The 26,448-nt window shown below is 70.3% G+C and overlaps 1 protein-coding gene across 5 annotated transcripts in view; it reads right to left on the bottom strand.

Moving 5' to 3' along the window:
• arap3 (ArfGAP with RhoGAP domain, ankyrin repeat and PH domain 3) overlaps positions 1 to 26,448 on the bottom strand; it is an 806,627-nt gene that overhangs the window by 189,012 nt on the left and 591,167 nt on the right. The gene's annotated exons all lie outside the window — the stretch shown is intronic.

The raw sequence follows: 26,448 nt of genomic DNA, 5'->3' as shown, positions 1-26,448 counted from the left end.
TAAACAAGGAAAAATAGAATAAAGACTAGATTGAAGGCTTCAGACAAAATATGCGGGAATGTGGGGAAGAACCTTCTTTATTGAACAAGTTGTGATGATCTGCAAGTCACTGCCCATTGTGGGGGGGGGGGGCGGGGATTGGGCAGGGGAGTGGGGATTGGGCAGGGGAGTGGGGATTGGGCAGGGGAGTGTGCATTGGGCAGGGGAAGTGGGGATTGGGCAGGGGAGTGGCGATTGGGCAGGGGGAGTGGGGATTGGGCAGGGGGAGTGGGGATTGGGCAGGGGGAGTGGGGATTGGGCAGGGGAGTGGGGATTGGGCAGGGGAAGTGGGGATTGGGCAGGGGGAGTGGGGATTGGGCAGGGGGAGTGGGGATTGGGCAGGGGGAGTGGGGATTGGGCAGGGGGAGTGGGGATTGGGCAGGGGGCGTGGGGATTGGGCAGGGGGCGTGGGGATTGGGCAGGGGAGTGGGGATTGGGCAGGGGAGTGGGGATTGGGCAAGGGGAGTGGGGATTGGGCAGGGGGAGTGGGGATTGGAAAGGGGAGTAGTGATTGGGCAGACGAGTGGGGATTGGGCAGGGGAGTGGGGTTTGGGCAGCGGAGCGGGGATTGGGCAGGGGAGTGGGGATTGGGTTGGGGGAAGCAGGGACTGGGCAGGGGGAGTGGGGATTGGGCAGGGGGAGTGGGGATTGGGCAGGGGAGTGGCGATTGGGCAGGGGGAGTGGGGATTGGGCAGGGGGAGTGGGGATTGGGCAGGGGGAGTGGGGATTGGGCAGGGGGAGTGGGGATTGGGCAGGGGGAGTGGGGATTGGGCAGGGGGAGTGGGGATTGGGCAGGGGGCGTGGGGATTGGGCAGGGGGCGTGGGGATTGGGCAGGGGAGTGGGGATTGGGCAAGGGGAGTGGGGATTGGGCAGGGGGAGTGGGGATTGGAAAGGGGAGTAGTGATTGGGCAGACGAGTGGGGATTGGGCAGGGGAGTGGGGTTTGGGCAGTGGAGCGGGGATTGGGCAGGGGAGTGGGGATTGGGTTGGGGGAAGCAGGGACTGGGCAGGGGGAGTGGGGATTGGGCAGGGGGAGTGGGGATTGGGCAGGGGAGTGGCGATTGGGCAGGGAAGTGTGCATTGGGCAGGGGAGTGGGGATTCGGCAGGGGAGTCGGGATTGGGCAGGGGAGTCGGGATTGGGCAAGGGAGTGGGGACTGGGCAAGGGAGTGGGGATTGGGCAAGGGAGTGGGGATTGGGCAGGGGAGTGGGGATTGGACAGGCGAGTGGGGTTTGGGCAGGGGCGCGAGGATTGGGCAGGGGAGAGGGGATTGGGCAGGGGAGTGGGGATTGGGCAGGGGAGTGGGGAATTGGCAGATGAGTGGGGAATTGGCAGAGGAGCAGGGTTTGGGCAGCGGGATGGCGATTGGGCAGGGGAGTGGGGATTGAGCAGGGGAGTGGGGAATTGGCAGGAGAGCGGGGTTTGGGCAGGGGAGTGGGGATTGGGCAGGGCGAGTGGAGATTGGGCAGGGGGAGTAGAGATTGGGCAGGGATTGGGCAAGGGAGTGGGGATTGGGCAGCAGAGTGGGGAATTGGCAGGGGAGCGGGGTTTGGGCAGGGGAGTGGGGATTGGGCAGGGGAGTGGGGATTGGGCAGGGGAGTGGGGATTGGGCAGGGGAGTGGGGATTGGGCAAGGGAGTGGGGATTGGGCAGGGGAGTGGGGATTGGGCTGGGGGAGTGGGGATTCGGCAGTGGGAGTGGGGATTGGGCAGGGGAGCAGGGATTAGGCAGGGATTGGGCAGGGGATTTTGCAGGGGATTGGGGATTGGGCAGGGGAGGAGTGGGGATTGGGCAGGGGAGTGGAGAATTGGCAGGGGAGCGGGGAATTGGCAGGGGAGCGGGGTTTGGGCAGGGGAGTGGGGATTGGGCAGGGGAGTGGGGAATCCGCAGGGGAGTGGGGATTGGGCAGGAGAGCGGGGTTTGGGCAGGAGAGCGGGCATTGGCAAGGGGACTGGGGATTGGGCAGGGGAGTGGGGAATTGGCAGGAGAGCGGGGTTTGGGCAGGGGAGTGGGGATTGGGTAGGGGAGTGGGGTTTGGGCAGGGGAGTGGGGATTGGGCATGGATTGGGAAGGGGAGTGGTGATTTGGCAGGGGAGTGGGGATTGGGCAGGGGAGTGGGGATTGGAAAGGGGAATGGGGAATGGGCAGGGGAGTGGGGATTGGGCAGGGGAGTGGGGATTGGGCAGGGGAGTGGGGAATTGGCAGGAGAGCGGGGTTTGGGCAGGGGAGTGGGGATTGGGCAGGGATTGGGCAGTGGAGTGGGGATTGGGCAGGGGGAGTGGGGATTGGGCAGGGGAGCGGGGATTGGGCAGGGGAGCGGGGATTGGGCAGGGATAGGGCAAGGGATTGGGGATTGGGCAGGGATTGGGCAGGGGAGTGGGGAATTGGCAGGGGAGCGGGCTATGGGCAGGTGAGTGGGGATTGGGCAGGGGAGTGGGGGTTGGGCAGGGGAGTGGGGAATTGGCAGGGGAGCGGGGTTTGGGCAGGGGAGTGGGGATTGGCCAGGGGAGTGGGGATTGGGCAGGGGAGTGGGGAGTTAGCAGATGAGCAGGGTTTGGGCAGGGGAGTGGGGATTAGGCAGGGTAGTGGGGCTTGGGCATGGAGTGGGGATTAGGCAAGGGGAGTGGGGATTGGGCAGGGGAGCGGGAATTGGCCAGGAGAATGGGGATTGTGCAGGGGAGTGGAGAATGGGCAGGAGGAGTGGGCATTGGGCAGGGGAGTGGGGAATTGGCAGGGGAGCGGGGTTTGGGCAGGGGAGTGGGGATTGGGCAGGGGAGTGGGGATTGGGGCAGGGGAGTGGGGCAGGGGAGTGGGGATTGGGCAGGGGAGTGGGGATTGGGCAGGGGAGTGGGGATTGGGGCAGGGGAGTGGGGATTGGGCAGGGGTAGTGGGGATTGGGCAGGGGGAGCGGGGGATTGGGCAGGGGAGCGGGGGATTGGGCAGGGAGCAGGGGATTGGGCAGGGGAGCTGGGGCTTGGGCAGGGGAGCTGGGGATTGGGCAGGGGGAGTGGGGATTGGGCATCGGGAGTGGGGTTTGGCCAGGGGGTGGGGTTTGCTCAGCTTTTATTGGCCAGTCTGCGAGCTTCTTTTCTGCTGCAATGTGGCAGGACTGGGCAGGAGAGTGGGGATTGGGGCAGGGGGAGCGGGGACTGGGCAGGAGTGGGGACTGGGCAGGGGGTGGGGACTGGGCAGGGGGTGGGGAGCGGGGGATTGGGCATGGGAAGCGTGGGATTGGGCAGGGGAGCGGGGATTGGGCAGGGGAGCGGGGATTGGGCAGGGGAGCGGGGATTGGGCAGGGGAGCGGAGTTTGGGCACGGGAGCGGGGATTGGGCAGGGGAGTGGGGAATTGGCAGGGGAGCGGTCTTTGGGCAGGGGGAGCGGGGGAATGGGCAGGGGAGCGGGGGATTGGGCATGGGGGTGGGGATTGGGGCAGGGGGAGCGGGGACTGGGCAGCGGCGTGGGGATTGGACAGGGGAGTGGGGATTGGGGCAGGGGGAAGCGGGGACTGGGCAGGGGGAGCGGGGACTGGTCAGGGGAGCAGGGGATTGGGCAGGTGGTGCGGGGACTGGGCAGGGGAGTGGGGATTGGGGCATGGGGAGCGGGGTAGGGGAGTGGGGATTGGGGCAGGGGAGCGGGGACTGGGCAGGGGAGCGGGGGTTTGGCAGGGGGGTGGGGTTTGTGCAGGGGAGTGGGGATTGGGCAGGGGAGCGGGCATTGGGCAGGGGAGCGGACTTTGGGCAGGGGGAGCGGGGGAATGGGCAGGGGAGCGGGGGATTGGGCATGGGGGTGGGGATTGGGGCAGGGGGAGCGGGGACTGGGCAGCGGCGTGGGGATTGGGCAGGGGAGTGGGGATTGGGGAAGGGGGAAGCGGGCACTGGGCAGGGGGAGCGGGGACTGGGCAGGGGAGCGGGGGATTGGGCAGGGGAGCGGGGATTGGGCAGGGGAGCGGGGATTGGGCAGGGGAGCGGGGATTGGGCAGGGGGAGCGGGGACTGGGCAAGGGAGCGGGGACTGGGCAGGGGAGTGGGGATTGGTGCAGTGGGAGCGGGGACTGGGCAGGGAGAGCGGGGGATTGGGCAGGGGGAGCGGGGACTGGGCAGGGGAGCATGGACTGGGCAGGGGAGCGGGGATTGGGCAAGGGGAGCGGGGGATTGGGCAGGGGAGCGGGGATTGGGCAGGGGGAGCGGGGACTGGGCAGGGGAGCATGGACTGGGCAGGGGAGCATGGACTGGGCAGGGGAGCGGGGATTGGGCAAGGGGAGCGGGGGATTGGGGCAGGGGGAGCGGGGACTGGGCAGGGAAGCGGGGGATTGGGGCAGGGGGTGCGGGCACTGGGCAGGGGAGTGGGGATTGGGGCATGGGGAGCAGGGACTGGGCAGGGGAGTGGGGATTGGGGCAGGGTAGCGGGGACTGGGCAGGGGAGCGGGGACTGGGCAGGGGAGCGGGGATTGGGGCAGGGAGAGCGGGGATTGGGGCAGGGGGAGCGGGGATTGGGGCAGGGGGAGCGGGGACTGGGCAGGGGGAGCGGGGAATTGGGAAGGGGGAGCGGGGGATTGGGCAGGGGGAGCGGGGGATTGGGCAGAGGGAGCGGGGGACTGGGCAGGGGGATCGGGGTATTGGGGCAGAGGGAGCGGGGGACTGGGCAGGGGGATCGGGGTATTGGGGCAGGAGAGTGGGTGTTTGGGCAGGAGAGTGGGGACTCAGCAAGGGAGCGGGGTTTGGGCAGGGGAGTGGGGATTGGGCAGGGGGAGTGGGGATTGGGCAGGGGAGCGGTGGATTGGGCAGGGGAGCGGGGGATTGGGCAGGGGAGTGGGGACTGGGCAGGGGATTGGGGATTGGACAGGGGGAGTGGGGATTGGGCAGGGGGAGCGGGGGATTGGGCAGGGGAGTGGGGATTGGGCAGGGGGAGTGGGGATTGGGCAGGGGGTGGGGTTTGCTCTGCCTTTATTGGCCAGTCTGTGAGCTTCTTTTCAGCTGAAATTTGGCAGGACTGGTCAGGGGAGTGGGGACTCAGCAAGGGAGCGGGGTTTGGGCAGGGGAGTGGGGATTGGGCAGGGGGAGTGGGGATTGGGCAGGGGAGCGGTGGATTGGGCAGGGGAGCGGGGGATTGGGCAGGGGAGTGGGGACTGGGCAGGGGATTGGGGATTGGACAGGGGGAGTGGGGATTGGGCAGGGGGAGCGGGGGATTGGGCAGGGGAGTGGGGATTGGGCAGGGGGAGTGGGGATTGGGCAGGGGGTGGGGTTTGCTCTGCCTTTATTGGCCAGTCTGTGAGCTTCTTTTCAGCTGAAATTTGGCAGGACTGGTCAGGGGAGTGGGGACTGGGGCAGGGGAGTGGGGATTGGGCAGGGGAGTGGGGAATTGGCAGGGGAGCTGGGTTTGGGCAGGGGAGTGTGGATTGGGCAGGGGGAGTGGGGATTGGGCAGGGGGAGTGGGGATTGGGCAGGGGGAGTGGGGATTGGGCAGGGGGAGTGGGGATTGGGCAGGGGAGCGGGGGATTGGGCAGGGGAGCTGGGGCTTGGGCAGGGGAGCTGGGGATTGGGCAGGGGAGCTGGGGATTGGGCAGAGGGAGTGGGGATTGGGCAGGGGAGCGGGGGATTGGGCAGGGAGCGGGGGATTGGGCAGGGGAGCTGGGGCTTGGCCAGGGGAGCTGGGGATTGGGCAGGGGGAGTGGGGATTGGGCATCGGGAGTGGGGTTTGGCCAGGGGGTGGGGTTTGCTCAGCTTTTATTGGCCAGTCTGCGAGTTTCTTTTCTGCTGCAATGTGGCAGGACTGGGCAGGAGAGTTGGGATTGGGGCAGGGGGAGCGGGGACTGGGCAGGGGAGTGGGGACTGGGCAGGGGGTGGGGACTGGGCAGGGGGAGCGGGGGATTGGGCATGGGAAGTGTGGGATTGGGCAGGGGAGCGGGGATTGGGCAGGGGAGCGGGGATTGGGCAGGGGAGCGGGGATTGGGCAGGGGAGCGGGGATTGGGCACGGGAGCGGGGATTGGGCACGGGAGCGGGGATTGGGCATGGGAGCGGGGATTGGGCAGGGGGAGTGGGGATTGGGCAGGGGAGAGGGGATTGGGCAGGGTGGGTGAGGATTGGGCAGGGGTGGGGTTTGGGCAGGCGTGTGGGGAATTGGCAGGGGAGCGGGTTTGGGCAGGGGGAGTGGGGATTGGGCAGGGGGAGTGGGGATTGGGCAGGGGGAGTGGGGATTGGGCAGGGGGAGTGGGGATTGGGCAGGGGGAGTGGGGATTGGGCAGGGGGAGTGGGGATTGGGCAGGGGAGCGGTGGATTGGGCAGGGGAGCGGGGGATTGGGCAGTGGAGTGGGGACTGGGCAGGGGAGTGGGGATTGGACAGGGGGAGGGGGATTGGGCAGGGGAGCGGGGTTAGGGCAGGGGAGTGGGGATTGAGCAGGGGGAGTGGGGATTGGGCAGGGGGAGCGGGGGAATGGGCAGGGGAGTGGGGATTGGGCAAGGGGAGTGGGGATTGTGCTGGGGGTGGGGTTTGCTCTGCCTTTATTGGCCAGTCTGTGAGCTTCTTTTCAGCTGAAATGTGGCAGGACTGGTCAGGGGAGTGGGGATTGGGGCAGGGGGAGCGGGGTTTGGGCAGGGGGAGTGGGGATTGGGCAGGGGAGCGGGGGATTGGGCAGGGGAGATGGGGCTTGGGCAGGGGAGCTGGGGATTGGGCACGGGAGCGGGGATTGGGCAGGGGGAGTGGGGATTGGGCAGGGGAGAGGGGATTGGGCAGGGTGGGTGAGGATTGGGCAGGGGGTGGGGTTTGGGCAGGCGTGTGGGGAATTGGCAGGGGAGCGGGTTTGGGCAGGGGAGTGGGGATTGGGCAGGGGGAGTGGGGATTGGGCAGGGGGAGTGGGGATTGGGCAGGGGGAGTGGGGATTGGGCAGGGGGAGTGGGGATTGGGCAGGGGAGCGGTGGATTGGGCAGGGGAGCGGGGGATTGGGCAGTGGAGTGGGGACTGGGCAGGGGAGTGGGGATTGGACAGGGGGAGGGGGATTGGGCAGGGGAGCGGGGTTAGGGCAGGGGAGTGGGGATTGAGCAGGGGGAGTGGGGATTGGGCAGGGGGAGCGGGGGATTGGGCAGGGGAGTGGGGATTGGGCAAGGGGAGTGGGGATTGTGCTGGGGGTGGGGTTTGCTCTGCCTTTATTGGCCAGTCTGTGACCTTCTTTTCAGCTGAAATGTGGCAGGACTGGTCAGGGGAGTGGGGATTGGGGCAGGGGAGTGGGGAATTGGCAGGGGAGCGGGGTTTGGGCAGGGGGAGTGGGGATTGGGCAGGGGAGCGGGGGATTGGGCAGGGGAGATGGGGCTTGGGCAGGGGAGCTGGGGATTGGGCATGGGAGCGGGGATTGGGCAGGGGGAGTGGGGATTGGGCAGGGGAGAGGGATTGGGCAGGGTGGGTGAGGATTGGGCAGGGGGTGGGGTTTGGGCAGGCGTGTGGGGAATTGGCAGGGGAGCGGGTTTGGGCAGGGGAGTGGGGATTGGGCAGGGGGAGTGGGGATTGGGCAGGGGGAGTGGGGATTGGGCAGGGGGAGTGGGGATTGGGCAGGGGAGCGGTGGATTGGGCAGGGGAGCGGGGGATTGGGCAGTGGAGTGGGGACTGGGCAGGGGAGTGGGGATTGGACAGGGGGAGGGGGATTGGGCAGGGGAGCGGGGTTAGGGCAGGGGAGTGGGGATTGAGCAGGGGGAGTGGGGATTGGGCAGGGGGAGCGGGGGATTGGGCAAGGGGAGTAGGGATTGTGCTGGGGGTGGGGATTGTGCTGGGGGTGGGGTTTGCTCTGCCTTTATTGGCCAGTCTGTGAGCTTCTTTTCAGCTGAAATGTGGCAGGACTGGTCAGGGGAGTGGGGATTGGGGCAGGGGAGTGGGGAATTGGCAGGGGAGCGGGGTTTGGGCAGGGGGAGTGGGGATTGGGCAGGGGAGCGGGGGATTGGGCAGGGGAGATGGGGCTTGGGCAGGGGAGCTGGGGATTGGGCAGGGGGAGTGGGGATTGGGCAGGGGAGCGGGGATTGGGCAGGGGAGCGGGAATTGGGGCAGGGGGAGCGGGGACTGGGCAGGGGAGCGTGGACTGGGCAGGGGGTGGGGACTGGGCAGGGGGAGCGGGGGATTGGGCAGGGGAAGCGTGGGATTGGGCAGGGGAGCGGGGATTGGGCAGGGGAGCGGGGATTGGGCAGGGGAGCGGGGATTGGGCAGGGGAGCGGGAATTGGGCAGGGGAGCGGGGATTGGGCACGGGAGCGGGGATTGGGCAGGGGGAGTGGGGATTGGGCAGGGGAGAGGGGATTGGGCAGGGCGGGTGAGGATTGGGCAGGGTGTGGGGTTTGGGCAGGGGAGTGGGGAATTGGCAGGGGAGTGGGGATTGGGCAGGGGGAGTGGGGATTGGGCAGGGGAGTGGGGACTGGGCAGGTGGAGTGGGGAATCGGCAGGAGCGGGGGATTGGGCAGGGGGAGCAGGGACTGGGCAGGGGAGCGGGGGATTGGGCAGGGGGAGCGGGGGATTGGGCAGGGGAGCGGGGACTGGGCAGGGGAGCGGGGACTGGGTAGGGGGAGCGGGGTATTGGGGCATGAGAGCGGGTGTTTGGGCAGGGGAGTGGGGACTCGGCAGGGGAGCGGGGTTTGGGCAGGGGAGTGGGGATTGGGCAGGGGAAGCGGGGGATTGGGCAGGGGGAGTGGGGATTGGGCAGGTGGAGTGGGGATTGGGCAGGTGGAGTGGGGATTGGGCAGGGGAGCGGGGGATTGGGCAGGGGAGCAGGGGATTGGGCAGGGGAGCGGGGACTGGGCAGGGGAGCGGGGACTGGGCAGGGGAGCGGGGACTGGGCAGGGGGGTGGAAATTGGGCAGGCGAGCGGGAACGGGGCAGGGGGAGTGGGGGATTGGGCAGGGGAAGTGGGGATTGGGCAGGGGGTGGGGTTTGCTCTGCCTTTATTCGCCAGTCTGCGAGCTTCTTTTCTGCTGAAATGTGGCAGGACTGGGCAGGCGAGTGGGGATTGGGGCAGGGGAGTGGGGAATTGGCAGGGGAGCGGGGTTTGGGCAGGGGAGTGGGGAACTGGCAGGGGAGTGGGGTTTGGGCACGGCAGTGGGGACTGGGCAGGAGGAGTGGGGATTGGGCAGGGGAGCAGAGTTTGGGCACGGGAGCGGGGACTGGGCAGGGGTTGGAGAATGGGCAGGGGGAGTGGGGATTGGGCAAGGGAGTGAGGATTGGGCAGGGGAGTGGGGATTGGGCAGAGGAGCGGGGGTTGGGCAGGGGAGCGGGCTTTGGGCAGGGGGAGCGGGGGATTGGGCAGGGGAGCGGGGGATTGGGCAGCGGCGTGGGGATTGGGCAGGGGAGTGGGGATTGGGGCAGGGGGAGCGTGGACTGGGCAGCGGCGTGGGGATTGGGCAGGGGAGTGGGGATTGGGGCAGGGGGAAGCGGGGACTGGGCAGGGGAGCGGGGGATTGGGCAGGGGAGCGGGGATTGGGCAGGGGAGCGGGGATTGGGCAGGGGAGCGTGGATTGGGCAGGGGGATCTGGGACTGTGCAGGGGAGCGGGGACTGGGCAGGGGGAGCGGGGGATTGGGGCAGGGGGAGCGGGGGATTGGGGCAGGGGGAGCGGGGACTGGACAGGGGAGTGAGGATTGGGGCAGGGGAGCGGGGACTGGGCAGGGGAGCGGGGACTGGGCAGGGAAGCGGGGGATTGGGGCAGGGGGTGCGGGGATTGGGCAGGGGAGTGGGGATTGGGCACGGGGAACGGGGACTGGGCAGGGGAGCGGGGGTTTGGGCAGGGGGTTGGGGCTTGTGCAGGGGAGTGGGGATTGGGCAGGGGAGCAGGCATTGGGCAGGGGAGCGGGCTTTGGGCAGGGGGAGCGGGGGATTGGGCAGGGGAGCGGGGGATTGGTCATGGGGGTTGGGATTGGGGCAGGGGGAGCGGGGACTGGGCAGCGGCGTGGGGAATGGGCAGTGGAGTGGGGATTGGGGCATGGGGAGCGGGGACTGGGCAGGGGAGTGGGGATTGGGGCAGGGTAGCGGGGACTGGGCAGGGGAGCGGGGACTGGGCAGGGGAGCGGGGACTGGGCAGGGGGAGCGGGGAATTGGGCAGGGGAGTGGGGATTGGGCAGGGGGAGAGGGGAATTGGGCAGGGGAGCGGGTGATTGGGCAGGGGAGTGGGGATTGGGGCAGGGGGAGCGGGGACTGGGCAGGGGGAGCCGGGAATTGGGAAGGGGGAGCGGGGGATTGGGCAGGGGGAGCGGGGGATTGGGCAGGGGAGCGGGGATTGGGCAGGGCAGTGTGGATTGGGCAGGGGGATCTGGGACTGGGCAAGGGTGCGGGGACTGGGCAGGGGAGTGGGGATTGGGGCAGTGGGAGCGGGGACTGGGCAGGGGGAGCGGGGGATTGGGCAGGGGAGCGGGAATTGGGCAGGGGAGCGGGGACTGGGCAGGGGGAGCGGGGACTGGGCAGGGGGAGCGGGGGATTGGGGCAGGGGGAGCGGGGACTGGACAGGGGAGTGAGGATTGGGGCAGGGGAGCGGGGACTGGGCAGGGGAGCGGGGACTTGGCAGGGAAGCGGGGGATTGGGGCAGGGGGTGCGGGGATTGGGCAGGGGAGTGGGGATTGGGCATGGGGAACGGGGACTGGGCAGGGGAGCGGGGGTTTGGGCAGGTAGTTGGGGTTTGTGCAGGGGAGTGGGGATTGGGCAGGGGAGCAGGCATTGGGCAGGGGAGCGGGCTTTGGGCAGGGGGAGCGGGGGATTGGGCAGGGGAGCGGGGGATTGGTCATGGGGGTTGGGATTGGGGCAGGGGGAGCGGTGACTGGGCAGCGGCGTGGGGATTGGGCAGTGAAGTAGGGATTGGGACATGGGGAGCGGGGACTGGGCAGGGGAGTGGGGATTCGGGCAGGGTAGCGGGGACTGGGCAGGGGAGCGGGGACTGGGCAGGGGAGCGGGGACTGGGCAGGGGGAGCGGGGAATTGGGCAGGGGAGTGGGGATTGGGCAGGGGGAGAGGGGAATTGGGCAGGGGAGCGGGTGATTGGGCAGGGGAGTGGGGATTTGGGCAGGGGGAGCGGGGACTGGGCAGGGGAGTGGTCTTTGGGCAGGGGGAGCGGGGGAATGGGCAGGGGAGCGGGGGATTGGGCATGGGGGTGGGGATTGGGGCAGGGGGAGCGGGGACTGGGCAGGGGGGCGGGGACTGGGCAGGGGGGCGGGGACTCGGCAGGGGAGCGGGGGATTGGGCAGGTGGTGCGGGGACTGGGCAGGGGAGTGGGGATTGGGGCATGGGGAGCGGGGTAGGGGAGTGGGGATTGGGGCAGGGGGAGCGGGGACTGGGCAGGGGAGAGGGATTTGGGCAGGGGAGAAGGATTTGGGCAGGGGGAGCGGGGATTGGGCAGGGGGAGTGGAGACTGGGCAGGGAGAGTGGGGATTGGGGCAGTGGGAGCGGGGACTGGGCAGGGGGAGCGGGGAATTGGGCAGGGGAGCGGGGACTGGGCAGGGGGAGCGGGGGATTGGGGCAGGGGGAGCGGGGACTGGACAGGGGAGTGAGGATTGGGGCAGGGGAGTGGGGACTGGGCAGGGGAGCGGGGATTTGGCAGGGAAGCGGGGGATTGGGGCAGGGGGTGCGGGGATTGGGCAGGGGAGTGGGGATTGGGCATGGGGAACGGGGACTGGGCAGGGGAGCGGGGGTTTGGGCAGGGGGTTGGGGTTTGTGCAGGGGAGTGGGGATTGGGCTGGGGAGCAGGCATTGGGCAGGGGAGCGGGCTTTGGGCAGGGGGAGCGGGGGATTGGGCAGGGGAGCGGGGGATTGGTCATGGGGGTTGGGATTGGGGCAGGGGGAGCGGGGACTGGGCAGCGGCGTGGGGATTGGGCAGTGGAGTGGGGATTGGGACATGGGGAGCGGGGACTGGGCAGGGGAGTGGGGATTCGGGCAGGGTAGCGGGGACTGGGCAGGGGAGCGGGGACTGGGCAGGGGAGCGGGGACTGGGCAGGGGGAGCGGGGAATTGGGCAGGGGTGTGGGGATTGGGCAGGGGGAGAGGGGAATTGGGCAGGGGAGCGGGTGATTGGGCAGGGGAGTGGGGATTTGGGCAGGGGGAGCGGGGACTGGGCAGGGGGAGCCGGGAATTGGGAAGGAGAAGCGGGGGATTGGGCAGGGGGAGCGGGGGATTGGGCAGGGGGAGCGGGGGATTGGGCAGGGGAGCGAGGACTGGGCAGGGGGAGCGGGGCATTGGGGCAGGAGAGTGGGTGTTTGGGCAGGGGAGTGGGGACTCAGCAGGGGAGCGGGGTTTGGGCAGGGGAGTGGGGATTGGGCAGGGGGAGTGGGCAGGGGGAGTGGGGATTGGGCAGGGGGAGTGGGGATTGGGCAGGGGAGCGGTGGATTGGGCAGGGGAGCGGGGGATTGGGCAGGGGAGTGGGGACTGGGCAGGGGAGTGGGGATTGGACAGGGGGAGGGGGATTGGGCAGGGGAGCGGGGTTGGGGCAGGGGAGTGGGGATTGGGGCAGGGGGTGCGGGGATTGGGCAGGGGAGTGGGGATTGGGCATGGGGAACGGGGACTGGGCAGGGGAGCGGGGTTTGGGCAGGGGGTTGGGGTTTGTGCAGGGGAGTGGGGATTGGGCAGGGGAGCAGGCATTGGGCAGGGGAGCGGGCTTTGGGCAGGGGGAGCGGGGGATTGGGCAGGGGAGCGGGGGATTGGTCATGGGGGTTGGGATTGGGGCAGGGGGAGCGGGGACTGGGCAGCGGCATGGGGATTGGGCAGTGGAGTGGGGATTGGGGCAGGGGGAAGCGGGGACTGGGCAGGGGGAGCGGGGACTGGGCAGGGGAGTGGGGATTGGGGCAGTGGGAGCGGGGACTGGGCAGGGGGAGCGGGGGATTGGGCAGGGGAGCGGGAATTGGGCAGGGGGAGCGGGGACTGGGCAGGGAGCATGGACTGTGCAGGGGAGCGGGGACTGGGCAGGGGGAGCGGGGGATTGGGGCAGGGGGAGCGGGGACTGGACAGGGGAGTGAGGATTGGGGCAGGGGAGCGGGGACTGGGCAGGGGAGCGGGGACTTGGCAGGGAAGCGGGGGATTGGGGCAGGGGGTGCGGGATTGGGCAGGGGAGTGGGGATTGGGCATGGGGAACGGGGACTGGGCAGGGGAGCGGGGGTTTGGGCAGAGGGTTGGGGTTTGTGCAGGGGAGTGGGGATTGGGCAGGGGAGCGGGCTTTGGGCAGGGGGAGCGGGGGATTGGGCAGGGGAGCGGGGGATTGGTCATGGGGGTTGGGATTGGGGCAGGGGGAGCGGGGACTGGGCAGCGGCGTGGGGATTGGGCAGGGGAGTGGGGATTGGGGCAGGGGGAAGCGGGGACTGGGCAGGGGGAGCGGGGACTGGGCAGGGGAGTGGGGGATTGGGCTGGGGAGCGGGGATTGGGCAGGGGAGCGGGGATTGGGCAGGGGAGCGGGGATTGGGCAGGGGGAGCGGGGACTGGGCAAGGGAACGGTGACTGGGCAGTGGAGTGTGGATTGGGGCAGTGGGAGCGGGGACTGGGCAGGGAGAGCGGGGGATTGGGCAGGGGAGAGGGGATTGGGCAGGGGGAGCGGGGACTGGGCAGGGGAGCATGGACTGGGCAGGGGAGCGGGGATTGGGCAGGGGGAGCGGGGGATTGGGGCAGGTGGAGCGGGGACTGGGCAGGGGAGTGGGGATTGGGCAGGGTGAGTGGGGATTGGGCAGGGGGAGTGGGGATTGGGCAGGGGAGCGGGGGATTGGGCAGGGAGCGGGGGATTGGGCAGGGGAGCTGGGGATTGGGCAGGGGAGCTGGGGATTGGGCAGGGGGAGTGGGGATTGGGCATCGGGAGTGGGGTTTGGCCAGGGGGTGGGGTTTGCTCAGCTTTTATTGGCCAGTCTGCGAGCTTCTTTTCTGCTGCAATGTGGCAGGACTGGGCAGGAGAGTGGGGATTGGGGCAGGGGGAGCGGGGACTGGGCAGGGGAGTGGGGACTGGGCAGGGGGTGGGGACTGGGCAGGGGGTGGGGAGCGGGGGATTGGGCATGGGAAGCGTGGGATTGGGCAGGGGGAGTGGGGATTGGGCAGGTGGAGTGGGGATTGGGCAGGTGGAGTGGGGATTGGGCAGGGGAGCGGGGGATTGGGCAGGGGAGCAGGGGATTGGGCAGGGGAGCGGGGACTGGGCAGGGGAGCGGGGACTGGGCAGGGGAGCGGGGACTGGGCAGGGGGGTGGAAATTGGGCAGGCGAGCGGGAACGGGGCAGGGGGAGTGGGGGATTGGGCAGGGGAAGTGGGGATTGGGCAGGGGGTGGGGTTTGCTCTGCCTTTATTCGCCAGTCTGCGAGCTTCTTTTCTGCTGAAATGTGGCAGGACTGGGCAGGCGAGTGGGGATTGGGGCAGGGGAGTGGGGAATTGGCAGGGGAGCGGGGTTTGGGCAGGGGAGTGGGGAACTGGCAGGGGAGTGGGGTTTGGGCACGGCAGTGGGGACTGGGCAGGAGGAGTGGGGATTGGGCAGGGGAGCAGAGTTTGGGCACGGGAGCGGGGACTGGGCAGGGGTTGGAGAATGGGCAGGGGGAGTGGGGATTGGGCAAGGGAGTGAGGATTGGGCAGGGGAGTGGGGATTGGGCAGAGGAGCGGGGGTTGGGCAGGGGAGCGGGCTTTGGGCAGGGGGAGCGGGGGATTGGGCAGGGGAGCGGGGGATTGGGCAGCGGCGTGGGGATTGGGCAGGGGAGTGGGGATTGGGGCAGGGGGAGCGTGGACTGGGCAGCGGCGTGGGGATTGGGCAGGGGAGTGGGGATTGGGGCAGGGGGAAGCGGGGACTGGGCAGGGGAGCGGGGGATTGGGCAGGGGAGCGGGGATTGGGCAGGGGAGCGGGGATTGGGCATGGGGAACGGGGACTGGGCAGGGGAGCGGGGGTTTGGGCAGGTAGTTGGGGTTTGTGCAGGGGAGTGGGGATTGGGCAGGGGAGCAGGCATTGGGCAGGGGAGCGGGCTTTGGGCAGGGGGAGCGGGGGATTGGGCAGGGGAGCGGGGGATTGGTCATGGGGGTTGGGATTGGGGCAGGGGGAGCGGTGACTGGGCAGCGGCGTGGGGATTGGGCAGTGAAGTAGGGATTGGGACATGGGGAGCGGGGACTGGGCAGGGGAGTGGGGATTCGGGCAGGGTAGCGGGGACTGGGCAGGGGAGCGGGGACTGGGCAGGGGAGCGGGGACTGGGCAGGGGGAGCGGGGAATTGGGCAGGGGAGTGGGGATTGGGCAGGGGGAGAGGGGAATTGGGCAGGGGAGCGGGTGATTGGGCAGGGGAGTGGGGATTTGGGCAGGGGGAGCGGGGACTGGGCAGGGGAGTGGTCTTTGGGCAGGGGGAGCGGGGGAATGGGCAGGGGAGCGGGGGATTGGGCATGGGGGTGGGGATTGGGGCCGGGGGAGCGGGGACTGGGCAGGGGGGCGGGGACTGGGCAGGGGGGCGGGGACTCGGCAGGGGAGCGGGGGATTGGGCAGGTGGTGCGGGGACTGGGCAGGGGAGTGGGGATTGGGGCATGGGGAGCGGGGTAGGGGAGTGGGGATTGGGGCAGGGGGAGCGGGGACTGGGCAGGGGAGAGGGATTTGGGCAGGGGAGAAGGATTTGGGCAGGGGGAGCGGGGATTGGGCAGGGGGAGTGGAGACTGGGCAGGGAGAGTGGGGATTGGGGCAGTGGGAGCGGGGACTGGGCAGGGGGAGCGGGGAATTGGGCAGGGGAGCGGGGACTGGGCAGGGGGAGCGGGGGATTGGGGCAGGGGGAGCGGGGACTGGACAGGGGAGTGAGGATTGGGGCAGGGGAGTGGGGACTGGGCAGGGGAGCGGGGACTTGGCAGGGAAGCGGGGGATTGGGGCAGGGGGTGCGGGGATTGGGCAGGGGAGTGGGGATTGGGCATGGGGAACGGGGACTGGGCAGGGGAGCGGGGGTTTGGGCAGGGGGTTGGGGTTTGTGCAGGGGAGTGGGGATTGGGCTGGGGAGCAGGCATTGGGCAGGGGAGCGGGCTTTGGGCAGGGGGAGCGGGGGATTGGGCAGGGGAGCGGGGGATTGGTCATGGGGGTTGGGATTGGGGCAGGGGGAGCGGGGACTGGGCAGCGGCGTGGGGATTGGGCAGTGGAGTGGGGATTGGGACATGGGGAGCGGGGACTGGGCAGGGGAGTGGGGATTCGGGCAGGGTAGCGGGGACTGGGCAGGGGAGCGGGGACTGGGCAGGGGAGCGGGGACTGGGCAGGGGGAGCGGGGAATTGGGCAGGGGTGTGGGGATTGGGCAGGGGGAGAGGGGAATTGGGCAGGGGAGCGGGTGATTGGGCAGGGGAGTGGGGATTTGGGCAGGGGGAGCGGGGACTGGGCAGGGGGAGCCGGGAATTGGGAAGGAGAAGCGGGGGATTGGGCAGGGGGAGCGGGGGATTGGGCAGGGGGAGCGGGGGATTGGGCAGGGGAGCGAGGACTGGGCAGGGGGAGCGGGGCATTGGGGCAGGAGAGTGGGTGTTTGGGCAGGGGAGTGGGGACTCAGCAGGGGAGCGGGGTTTGGGCAGGGGAGTGGGGATTGGGCAGGGGGAGTGGGCAGGGGGAGTGGGGATTGGGCAGGGGGAGTGGGGATTGGGCAGGGGAGCGGTGGATTGGGCAGGGGAGCGGGGGATTGGGCAGGGGAGTGGGGACTGGGCAGGGGAGTGGGGATTGGACAGGGGGAGGGGGATTGGGCAGGGGAGCGGGGTTGGGGCAGGGGAGTGGGGATTGGGGCAGGGGGTGCGGGGATTGGGCAGGGGAGTGGGGATTGGGCATGGGGAACGGGGACTGGGCAGGGGAGCGGGGTTTGGGCAGGGGGTTGGGGTTTGTGCAGGGGAGTGGGGATTGGGCAGGGGAGCAGGCATTGGGCAGGGGAGCGGGCTTTGGGCAGGGGGAGCGGGGGATTGGGCAGGGGAGCGGGGGATTGGTCATGGGGGTTGGGATTGGGGCAGGGGGAGCGGGGACTGGGCAGCGGCATGGGGATTGGGCAGTGGAGTGGGGATTGGGGCAGGGGGAAGCGGGGACTGGGCAGGGGGAGCGGGGACTGGGCAGGGGAGTGGGGATTGGGGCAGTGGGAGCGGGGACTGGGCAGGGGGAGCGGGGGATTGGGCAGGGGAGCGGGAATTGGGCAGGGGGAGCGGGGACTGGGCAGGGAGCATGGACTGTGCAGGGGAGCGGGGACTGGGCAGGGGGAGCGGGGGATTGGGGCAGGGGGAGCGGGGACTGGACAGGGGAGTGAGGATTGGGGCAGGGGAGCGGGGACTGGGCAGGGGAGCGGGGACTTGGCAGGGAAGCGGGGGATTGGGGCAGGGGGTGCGGGATTGGGCAGGGGAGTGGGGATTGGGCATGGGGAACGGGGACTGGGCAGGGGAGCGGGGGTTTGGGCAGAGGGTTGGGGTTTGTGCAGGGGAGTGGGGATTGGGCAGGGGAGCGGGCTTTGGGCAGGGGGAGCGGGGGATTGGGCAGGGGAGCGGGGGATTGGTCATGGGGGTTGGGATTGGGGCAGGGGGAGCGGGGACTGGGCAGCGGCGTGGGGATTGGGCAGGGGAGTGGGGATTGGGGCAGGGGGAAGCGGGGACTGGGCAGGGGGAGCGGGGACTGGGCAGGGGAGTGGGGGATTGGGCTGGGGAGCGGGGATTGGGCAGGGGAGCGGGGATTGGGCAGGGGAGCGGGGATTGGGCAGGGGGAGCGGGGACTGGGCAAGGGAACGGTGACTGGGCAGTGGAGTGTGGATTGGGGCAGTGGGAGCGGGGACTGGGCAGGGAGAGCGGGGGATTGGGCAGGGGAGAGGGGATTGGGCAGGGGGAGCGGGGACTGGGCAGGGGAGCATGGACTGGGCAGGGGAGCGGGGATTGGGCAGGGGGAGCGGGGGATTGGGGCAGGTGGAGCGGGGACTGGGCAGGGGAGTGGGGATTGGGCAGGGTGAGTGGGGATTGGGCAGGGGGAGTGGGGATTGGGCAGGGGAGCGGGGGATTGGGCAGGGAGCGGGGGATTGGGCAGGGGAGCTGGGGATTGGGCAGGGGAGCTGGGGATTGGGCAGGGGGAGTGGGGATTGGGCATCGGGAGTGGGGTTTGGCCAGGGGGTGGGGTTTGCTCAGCTTTTATTGGCCAGTCTGCGAGCTTCTTTTCTGCTGCAATGTGGCAGGACTGGGCAGGAGAGTGGGGATTGGGGCAGGGGGAGCGGGGACTGGGCAGGGGAGTGGGGACTGGGCAGGGGGTGGGGACTGGGCAGGGGGTGGGGAGCGGGGGATTGGGCATGGGAAGCGTGGGATTGGGCAGGGGGAGTGGGGATTGGGCAGGTGGAGTGGGGATTGGGCAGGTGGAGTGGGGATTGGGCAGGGGAGCGGGGGATTGGGCAGGGGAGCAGGGGATTGGGCAGGGGAGCGGGGACTGGGCAGGGGAGCGGGGACTGGGCAGGGGAGCGGGGACTGGGCAGGGGGGTGGAAATTGGGCAGGCGAGCGGGAACGGGGCAGGGGGAGTGGGGGATTGGGCAGGGGAAGTGGGGATTGGGCAGGGGGTGGGGTTTGCTCTGCCTTTATTCGCCAGTCTGCGAGCTTCTTTTCTGCTGAAATGTGGCAGGACTGGGCAGGCGAGTGGGGATTGGGGCAGGGGAGTGGGGAATTGGCAGGGGAGCGGGGTTTGGGCAGGGGAGTGGGGAACTGGCAGGGGAGTGGGGTTTGGGCACGGCAGTGGGGACTGGGCAGGAGGAGTGGGGATTGGGCAGGGGAGCAGAGTTTGGGCACGGGAGCGGGGACTGGGCAGGGGTTGGAGAATGGGCAGGGGGAGTGGGGATTGGGCAAGGGAGTGAGGATTGGGCAGGGGAGTGGGGATTGGGCAGAGGAGCGGGGGTTGGGCAGGGGAGCGGGCTTTGGGCAGGGGGAGCGGGGGATTGGGCAGGGGAGCGGGGGATTGGGCAGCGGCGTGGGGATTGGGCAGGGGAGTGGGGATTGGGGCAGGGGGAGCGTGGACTGGGCAGCGGCGTGGGGATTGGGCAGGGGAGTGGGGATTGGGGCAGGGGGAAGCGGGGACTGGGCAGGGGAGCGGGGGATTGGGCAGGGGAGCGGGGATTGGGCAGGGGAGCGGGGATTGGGCAGGGGAGCGTGGATTGGGCAGGGGGATCTGGGACTGTGCAGGGGAGCGGGGACTGGGCAGGGGGAGCGGGGGATTGGGGCAGGGGGAGCGGGGGATTGGGGCAGGGGGAGCGGGGACTGGACAGGGGAGTGAGGATTGGGGCAGGGGAGCGGGGACTGGGCAGGGGAGCGGGGACTGGGCAGGGAAGCGGGGGATTGGGGCAGGGGGTGCGGGGATTGGGCAGGGGAGTGGGGATTGGGCACGGGGAACGGGGACTGGGCAGGGGAGCGGGGGTTTGGGCAGGGGGTTGGGGCTTGTGCAGGGGAGTGGGGATTGGGCAGGGGAGCAGGCATTGGGCAGGGGAGCGGGCTTTGGGCAGGGGGAGCGGGGGATTGGGCAGGGGAGCGGGGGATTGGTCATGGGGGTTGGGATTGGGGCAGGGGGAGCGGGGACTGGGCAGCGGCGTGGGGAATGGGCAGTGGAGTGGGGATTGGGGCATGGGGAGCGGGGACTGGGCAGGGGAGTGGGGATTGGGGCAGGGTAGCGGGGACTGGGCAGGGGAGCGGGGACTGGGCAGGGGAGCGGGGACTGGGCAGGGGGAGCGGGGAATTGGGCAGGGGAGTGGGGATTGGGCAGGGGGAGAGGGGAATTGGGCAGGGGAGCGGGTGATTGGGCAGGGGAGTGGGGATTGGGGCAGGGGGAGCGGGGACTGGGCAGGGGGAGCCGGGAATTGGGAAGGGGGAGCGGGGGATTGGGCAGGGGGAGCGGGGGATTGGGCAGGGGAGCGGGGATTGGGCAGGGCAGTGTGGATTGGGCAGGGGGATCTGGGACTGGGCAAGGGTGCGGGGACTGGGCAGGGGAGTGGGGATTGGGGCAGTGGGAGCGGGGACTGGGCAGGGGGAGCGGGGGATTGGGCAGGGGAGCGGGAATTGGGCAGGGGAGCGGGGACTGGGCAGGGGGAGCGGGGACTGGGCAGGGGGAGCGGGGGATTGGGGCAGGGGGAGCGGGGACTGGACAGGGGAGTGAGGATTGGGGCAGGGGAGCGGGGACTGGGCAGGGGAGCGGGGACTTGGCAGGGAAGCGGGGGATTGGGGCAGGGGGTGCGGGGATTGGGCAGGGGAGTGGGGATTGGGCATGGGGAACGGGGACTGGGCAGGGGAGCGGGGGTTTGGGCAGGTAGTTGGGGTTTGTGCAGGGGAGTGGGGATTGGGCAGGGGAGCAGGCATTGGGCAGGGGAGCGGGCTTTGGGCAGGGGGAGCGGGGGATTGGGCAGGGGAGCGGGGGATTGGTCATGGGGGTTGGGATTGGGGCAGGGGGAGCGGTGACTGGGCAGCGGCGTGGGGATTGGGCAGTGAAGTAGGGATTGGGACATGGGGAGCGGGGACTGGGCAGGGGAGTGGGGATTCGGGCAGGGTAGCGGGGACTGGGCAGGGGAGCGGGGACTGGGCAGGGGAGCGGGGACTGGGCAGGGGGAGCGGGGAATTGGGCAGGGGAGTGGGGATTGGGCAGGGGGAAGAGGGGAATTGGGCAGGGGAGCGGGTGATTGGGCAGGGGAGTGGGGATTTGGGCAGGGGGAGCGGGGACTGGGCAGGGGAGTGGTCTTTGGGCAGGGGGAGCGGGGGAATGGGCAGGGGAGCGGGGGATTGGGCATGGGGGTGGGGATTGGGGCAGGGGGAGCGGGGACTGGGCAGGGGGGCGGGGACTCGGCAGGGGAGCGGGGGATTGGGCAGGTGGTGCGGGGACTGGGCAGGGGAGTGGGGATTGGGGCATGGGGAGCGGGGTAGGGGAGTGGGGATTGGGGCAGGGGGAGCGGGGACTGGGCAGGGGAGAGGGATTTGGGCAGGGGAGAAGGATTTGGGCAGGGGGAGCGGGGATTGGGCAGGGGGAGTGGAGACTGGGCAGGGAGAGTGGGGATTGGGGCAGTGGGAGCGGGGACTGGGCAGGGGGAGCGGGGAATTGGGCAGGGGAGCGGGGACTGGGCAGGGGGAGCGGGGGATTGGGGCAGGGGGAGCGGGGACTGGACAGGGGAGTGAGGATTGGGGCAGGGGAGTGGGGACTGGGCAGGGGAGCGGGGACTTGGCAGGGAAGCGGGGGATTGGGGCAGGGGGTGCGGGGATTGGGCAGGGGAGTGGGGATTGGGCATGGGGAACGGGGACTGGGCAGGGGAGCGGGGGTTTGGGCAGGGGGTTGGGGTTTGTGCAGGGGAGTGGGGATTGGGCTGGGCAGCAGGCATTGGGCAGGGGAGCGGGCTTTGGGCAGGGGGAGCGGGGGATTGGGCAGGGGAGCGGGGGATTGGTCATGGGGGTTGGGATTGGGGCAGGGGGAGCGGGGACTGGGCAGCGGCGTGGGGATTGGGCAGTGGAGTGGGGATTGGGACATGGGGAGCGGGGACTGGGCAGGGGAGTGGGGATTCGGGCAGGGTAGCGGGGACTGGGCAGGGGAGCGGGGACTGGGCAGGGGAGCGGGGACTGGGCAGGGGGAGCGGGGAATTGGGCAGGGGTGTGGGGATTGGGCAGGGGGAGAGGGGAATTGGGCAGGGGAGCGGGTGATTGGGCAGGGGAGTGGGGATTTGGGCAGGGGGAGCAGGGACTGGGCAGGGGGAGCCGGGAATTGGGAAGGAGAAGCGGGGGATTGGGCAGGGGGAGCGGGGGATTGGGCAGGGGGAGCGGGGGATTGGGCAGGGGAGCGAGGACTGGGCAGGGGGAGCGGGGCATTGGGGCAGGAGAGTGGGTGTTTGGGCAGGGGAGTGGGGACTCAGCAGGGGAGCGGGGTTTGGGCAGGGGAGTGGGGATTGGGCAGGGGGAGTGGGCAGGGGGAGTGGGGATTGGGCAGGGGGAGTGGGGATTGGGCAGGGGAGCGGTGGATTGGGCAGGGGAGCGGGGGATTGGGCAGGGGAGTGGGGACTGGGCAGGGGAGTGGGGATTGGACAGGGGGAGGGGGATTGGGCAGGGGAGCGGGGTTGGGGCAGGGGAGTGGGGATTGGGGCAGGGGGTGCGGGGATTGGGCAGGGGAGTGGGGATTGGGCATGGGGAACGGGGACTGGGCAGGGGAGCGGGGTTTGGGCAGGGGGTTGGGGTTTGTGCAGGGGAGTGGGGATTGGGCAGGGGAGCAGGCATTGGGCAGGGGAGCGGGCTTTGGGCAGGGGGAGCGGGGGATTGGGCAGGGGAGCGGGGGATTGGTCATGGGGGTTGGGATTGGGGCAGGGGGAGCGGGGACTGGGCAGCGGCGTGGGGATTGGGCAGTGGAGTGGGGATTGGGGCAGGGGGAAGCGGGGACTGGGCAGGGGGAGCGGGGACTGGGCAGGGGAGTGGGGATTGGGGCAGTGGGAGCGGGGACTGGGCAGGGGGAGCGGGGGATTGGGCAGGGGAGCGGGAATTGGGCAGGGGGAGCGGGGACTGGGCAGGGAGCATGGACTGTGCAGGGGAGCGGGGACTGGGCAGGGGGAGTGGGGGATTGGGGCAGGGGGAGCGGGGACTGGACAGGGGAGTGAGGATTGGGGCAGGGGAGCGGGGACTGGGCAGGGGAGCGGGGACTTGGCAGGGAAGCGGGGGATTGGGGCAGGGGGTGCGGGATTGGGCAGGGGAGTGGGGATTGGGCATGGGGAACGGGGACTGGGCAGGGGAGCGGGGGTTTGGGCAGAGGGTTGGGGTTTGTGCAGGGGAGTGGGGATTGGGCAGGGGAGCGGGCATTGGGCAGGGGAGCGGGCTTTGGGCAGGGGGAGCGGGGGATTGGGCAGGGGAGCGGGGGATTGGTCATGGGGGTTGGGATTGGGGCAGGGGGAGCGGGGACTGGGCAGCGGCGTGGGGATTGGGCAGGGGAGTGGGGATTGGGGCAGGGGGAAGCGGGGACTGGGCAGGGGGAGCGGGGACTGGGCAGGGGAGTGGGGGATTGGGCTGGGGAGCGGGGATTGGGCAGGGGAGCGGGGATTGGGCAGGGGAGCGGGGATTGGGCAGGGGGAGCGGGGACTGGGCAAGGGAACGGTGACTGGGCAGTGGAGTGTGGATTGGGGCAGTGGGAGCGGGGACTGGGCAGGGGAGCATGGACTGGGCAGGGGAGCGGGGATTGGGCAGGGGGAGCGGGGGATTGGGGCAGGTGGAGCGGGGACTGGGCAGGGGAGTGAGGATTGGGGCAGGGGAGCGGGGACTGGGCAGGGAAGCGGGGGATTGGGGCAGGGGGTGCGGGGACTGGGCAGGGGAGTGGGGATTGGGCAGGGGGAGTGGGGATTGGGCAGGGGAGCGGGGGATTGGGCAGGGAGCGGGGGATTGGGCAGGGGAGCTGGGGATTGGGCAGGGGAGCTGGGGATTGGGCAGGGGGAGTGGGGATTGGGCATCGGGAGTGGGGTTTGGCCAGGGGGTGGGGTTTGCTCAGCTTTTATTGGCCAGTCTGCGAGCTTCTTTTCTGCTGCAATGTGGCAGGACTGGGCAGGAGAGTGGGGATTGGGGCAGGGGGAGCGGGGACTGGGCAGGGGAGTGGGGACTGGGCAGGGGGTGGGGACTGGGCAGGGGGTGGGGAGCGGGGGATTGGGCATGGGAAGCGTGGGATTGGGCAGGGGAGCGGGGATTGGGCAGGGGAGCGGGGATTGGGCAGGGGAGCGGGGATTGGGCAGGGGAGCGGGGATTGGGCAGGGGAGCGGGGACTGGGCAGGGGAGCGGGGATTGGGCAGGGGAGCGGGGATTGGGCAGGGGAGCGGGGATTGGGCAGGGGAGCGGGGATTGGGCAGGGGAGCGGGGATTGGGCAGGGGAGTGGGGATTGGGCAGGGGAGTGGGGATTGGGCAGGGGAGCGGGGATTGGGCACGGGAGCGGGGATTGGGCAGGGGAGTGGGGATTGGGCAGGGGAGAAGGATTTGGGCAGGGGGAGCGGGGATTGGGCAGGGGGAGTGGAGACTGGGCAGGGAGAGTGGGGATTGGGGCAGTGGGAGCGGGGACTGGGCAGGGGGAGCGGGGAATTGGGCAGGGGAGCGGGGACTGGGCAGGGGGAGCGGGGGATTGGGGCAGGGGGAGCGGGGACTGGACAGGGGAGTGAGGATTGGGGCAGGGGAGTGGGGACTGGGCAGGGGAGCGGGGACTTGGCAGGGAAGCGGGGGATTGGGGCAGGGGGTGCGGGGATTGGGCAGGGGAGTGGGGATTGGGCATGGGGAACGGGGACTGGGCAGGGGAGCGGGGGTTTGGGCAGGGGGTTGGGGTTTGTGCAGGGGAGTGGGGATTGGGCTGGGCAGCAGGCATTGGGCAGGGGAGCGGGCTTTGGGCAGGGGGAGCGGGGGATTGGGCAGGGGAGCGGGGGATTGGTCATGGGGGTTGGGATTGGGGCAGGGGGAGCGGGGACTGGGCAGCGGCGTGGGGATTGGGCAGTGGAGTGGGGATTGGGACATGGGGAGCGGGGACTGGGCAGGGGAGTGGGGATTCGGGCAGGGTAGCGGGGACTGGGCAGGGGAGCGGGGACTGGGCAGGGGAGCGGGGACTGGGCAGGGGGAGCGGGGAATTGGGCAGGGGTGTGGGGATTGGGCAGGGGGAGAGGGGAATTGGGCAGGGGAGCGGGTGATTGGGCAGGGGAGTGGGGATTTGGGCAGGGGGAGCAGGGACTGGGCAGGGGGAGCCGGGAATTGGGAAGGAGAAGCGGGGGATTGGGCAGGGGGAGCGGGGGATTGGGCAGGGGGAGCGGGGGATTGGGCAGGGGAGCGAGGACTGGGCAGGGGGAGCGGGGCATTGGGGCAGGAGAGTGGGTGTTTGGGCAGGGGAGTGGGGACTCAGCAGGGGAGCGGGGTTTGGGCAGGGGAGTGGGGATTGGGCAGGGGGAGTGGGCAGGGGGAGTGGGGATTGGGCAGGGGGAGTGGGGATTGGGCAGGGGAGCGGTGGATTGGGCAGGGGAGCGGGGGATTGGGCAGGGGAGTGGGGACTGGGCAGGGGAGTGGGGATTGGACAGGGGGAGGGGGATTGGGCAGGGGAGCGGGGTTGGGGCAGGGGAGTGGGGATTGGGGCAGGGGGTGCGGGGATTGGGCAGGGGAGTGGGGATTGGGCATGGGGAACGGGGACTGGGCAGGGGAGCGGGGTTTGGGCAGGGGGTTGGGGTTTGTGCAGGGGAGTGGGGATTGGGCAGGGGAGCAGGCATTGGGCAGGGGAGCGGGCTTTGGGCAGGGGGAGCGGGGGATTGGGCAGGGGAGCGGGGGATTGGTCATGGGGGTTGGGATTGGGGCAGGGGGAGCGGGGACTGGGCAGCGGCGTGGGGATTGGGCAGTGGAGTGGGGATTGGGGCAGGGGGAAGCGGGGACTGGGCAGGGGGAGCGGGGACTGGGCAGGGGAGTGGGGATTGGGGCAGTGGGAGCGGGGACTGGGCAGGGGGAGCGGGGGATTGGGCAGGGGAGCGGGAATTGGGCAGGGGGAGCGGGGACTGGGCAGGGAGCATGGACTGTGCAGGGGAGCGGGGACTGGGCAGGGGGAGTGGGGGATTGGGGCAGGGGGAGCGGGGACTGGACAGGGGAGTGAGGATTGGGGCAGGGGAGCGGGGACTGGGCAGGGGAGCGGGGACTTGGCAGGGAAGCGGGGGATTGGGGCAGGGGGTGCGGGATTGGGCAGGGGAGTGGGGATTGGGCATGGGGAACGGGGACTGGGCAGGGGAGCGGGGGTTTGGGCAGAGGGTTGGGGTTTGTGCAGGGGAGTGGGGATTGGGCAGGGGAGCGGGCATTGGGCAGGGGAGCGGGCTTTGGGCAGGGGGAGCGGGGGATTGGGCAGGGGAGCGGGGGATTGGTCATGGGGGTTGGGATTGGGGCAGGGGGAGCGGGGACTGGGCAGCGGCGTGGGGATTGGGCAGGGGAGTGGGGATTGGGGCAGGGGGAAGCGGGGACTGGGCAGGGGGAGCGGGGACTGGGCAGGGGAGTGGGGGATTGGGCTGGGGAGCGGGGATTGGGCAGGGGAGCGGGGATTGGGCAGGGGAGCGGGGATTGGGCAGGGGGAGCGGGGACTGGGCAAGGGAACGGTGACTGGGCAGTGGAGTGTGGATTGGGGCAGTGGGAGCGGGGACTGGGCAGGGGAGCATGGACTGGGCAGGGGAGCGGGGATTGGGCAGGGGGAGCGGGGGATTGGGGCAGGTGGAGCGGGGACTGGGCAGGGGAGTGAGGATTGGGGCAGGGGAGCGGGGACTGGGCAGGGAAGCGGGGGATTGGGGCAGGGGGTGCGGGGACTGGGCAGGGGAGTGGGGATTGGGCAGGGGGAGTGGGGATTGGGCAGGGGAGCGGGGGATTGGGCAGGGAGCGGGGGATTGGGCAGGGGAGCTGGGGATTGGGCAGGGGAGCTGGGGATTGGGCAGGGGGAGTGGGGATTGGGCATCGGGAGTGGGGTTTGGCCAGGGGGTGGGGTTTGCTCAGCTTTTATTGGCCAGTCTGCGAGCTTCTTTTCTGCTGC

Source organism: Scyliorhinus torazame, chromosome 7, assembly GCF_047496885.1.
Source record: "Scyliorhinus torazame isolate Kashiwa2021f chromosome 7, sScyTor2.1, whole genome shotgun sequence".
Classification (NCBI taxonomy): domain Eukaryota; kingdom Metazoa; phylum Chordata; class Chondrichthyes; order Carcharhiniformes; family Scyliorhinidae; genus Scyliorhinus; species Scyliorhinus torazame.
The sequence above is the reverse complement of the archived record's forward strand: the minus strand, read 5'-3'. Positions and strand labels throughout refer to the sequence as shown.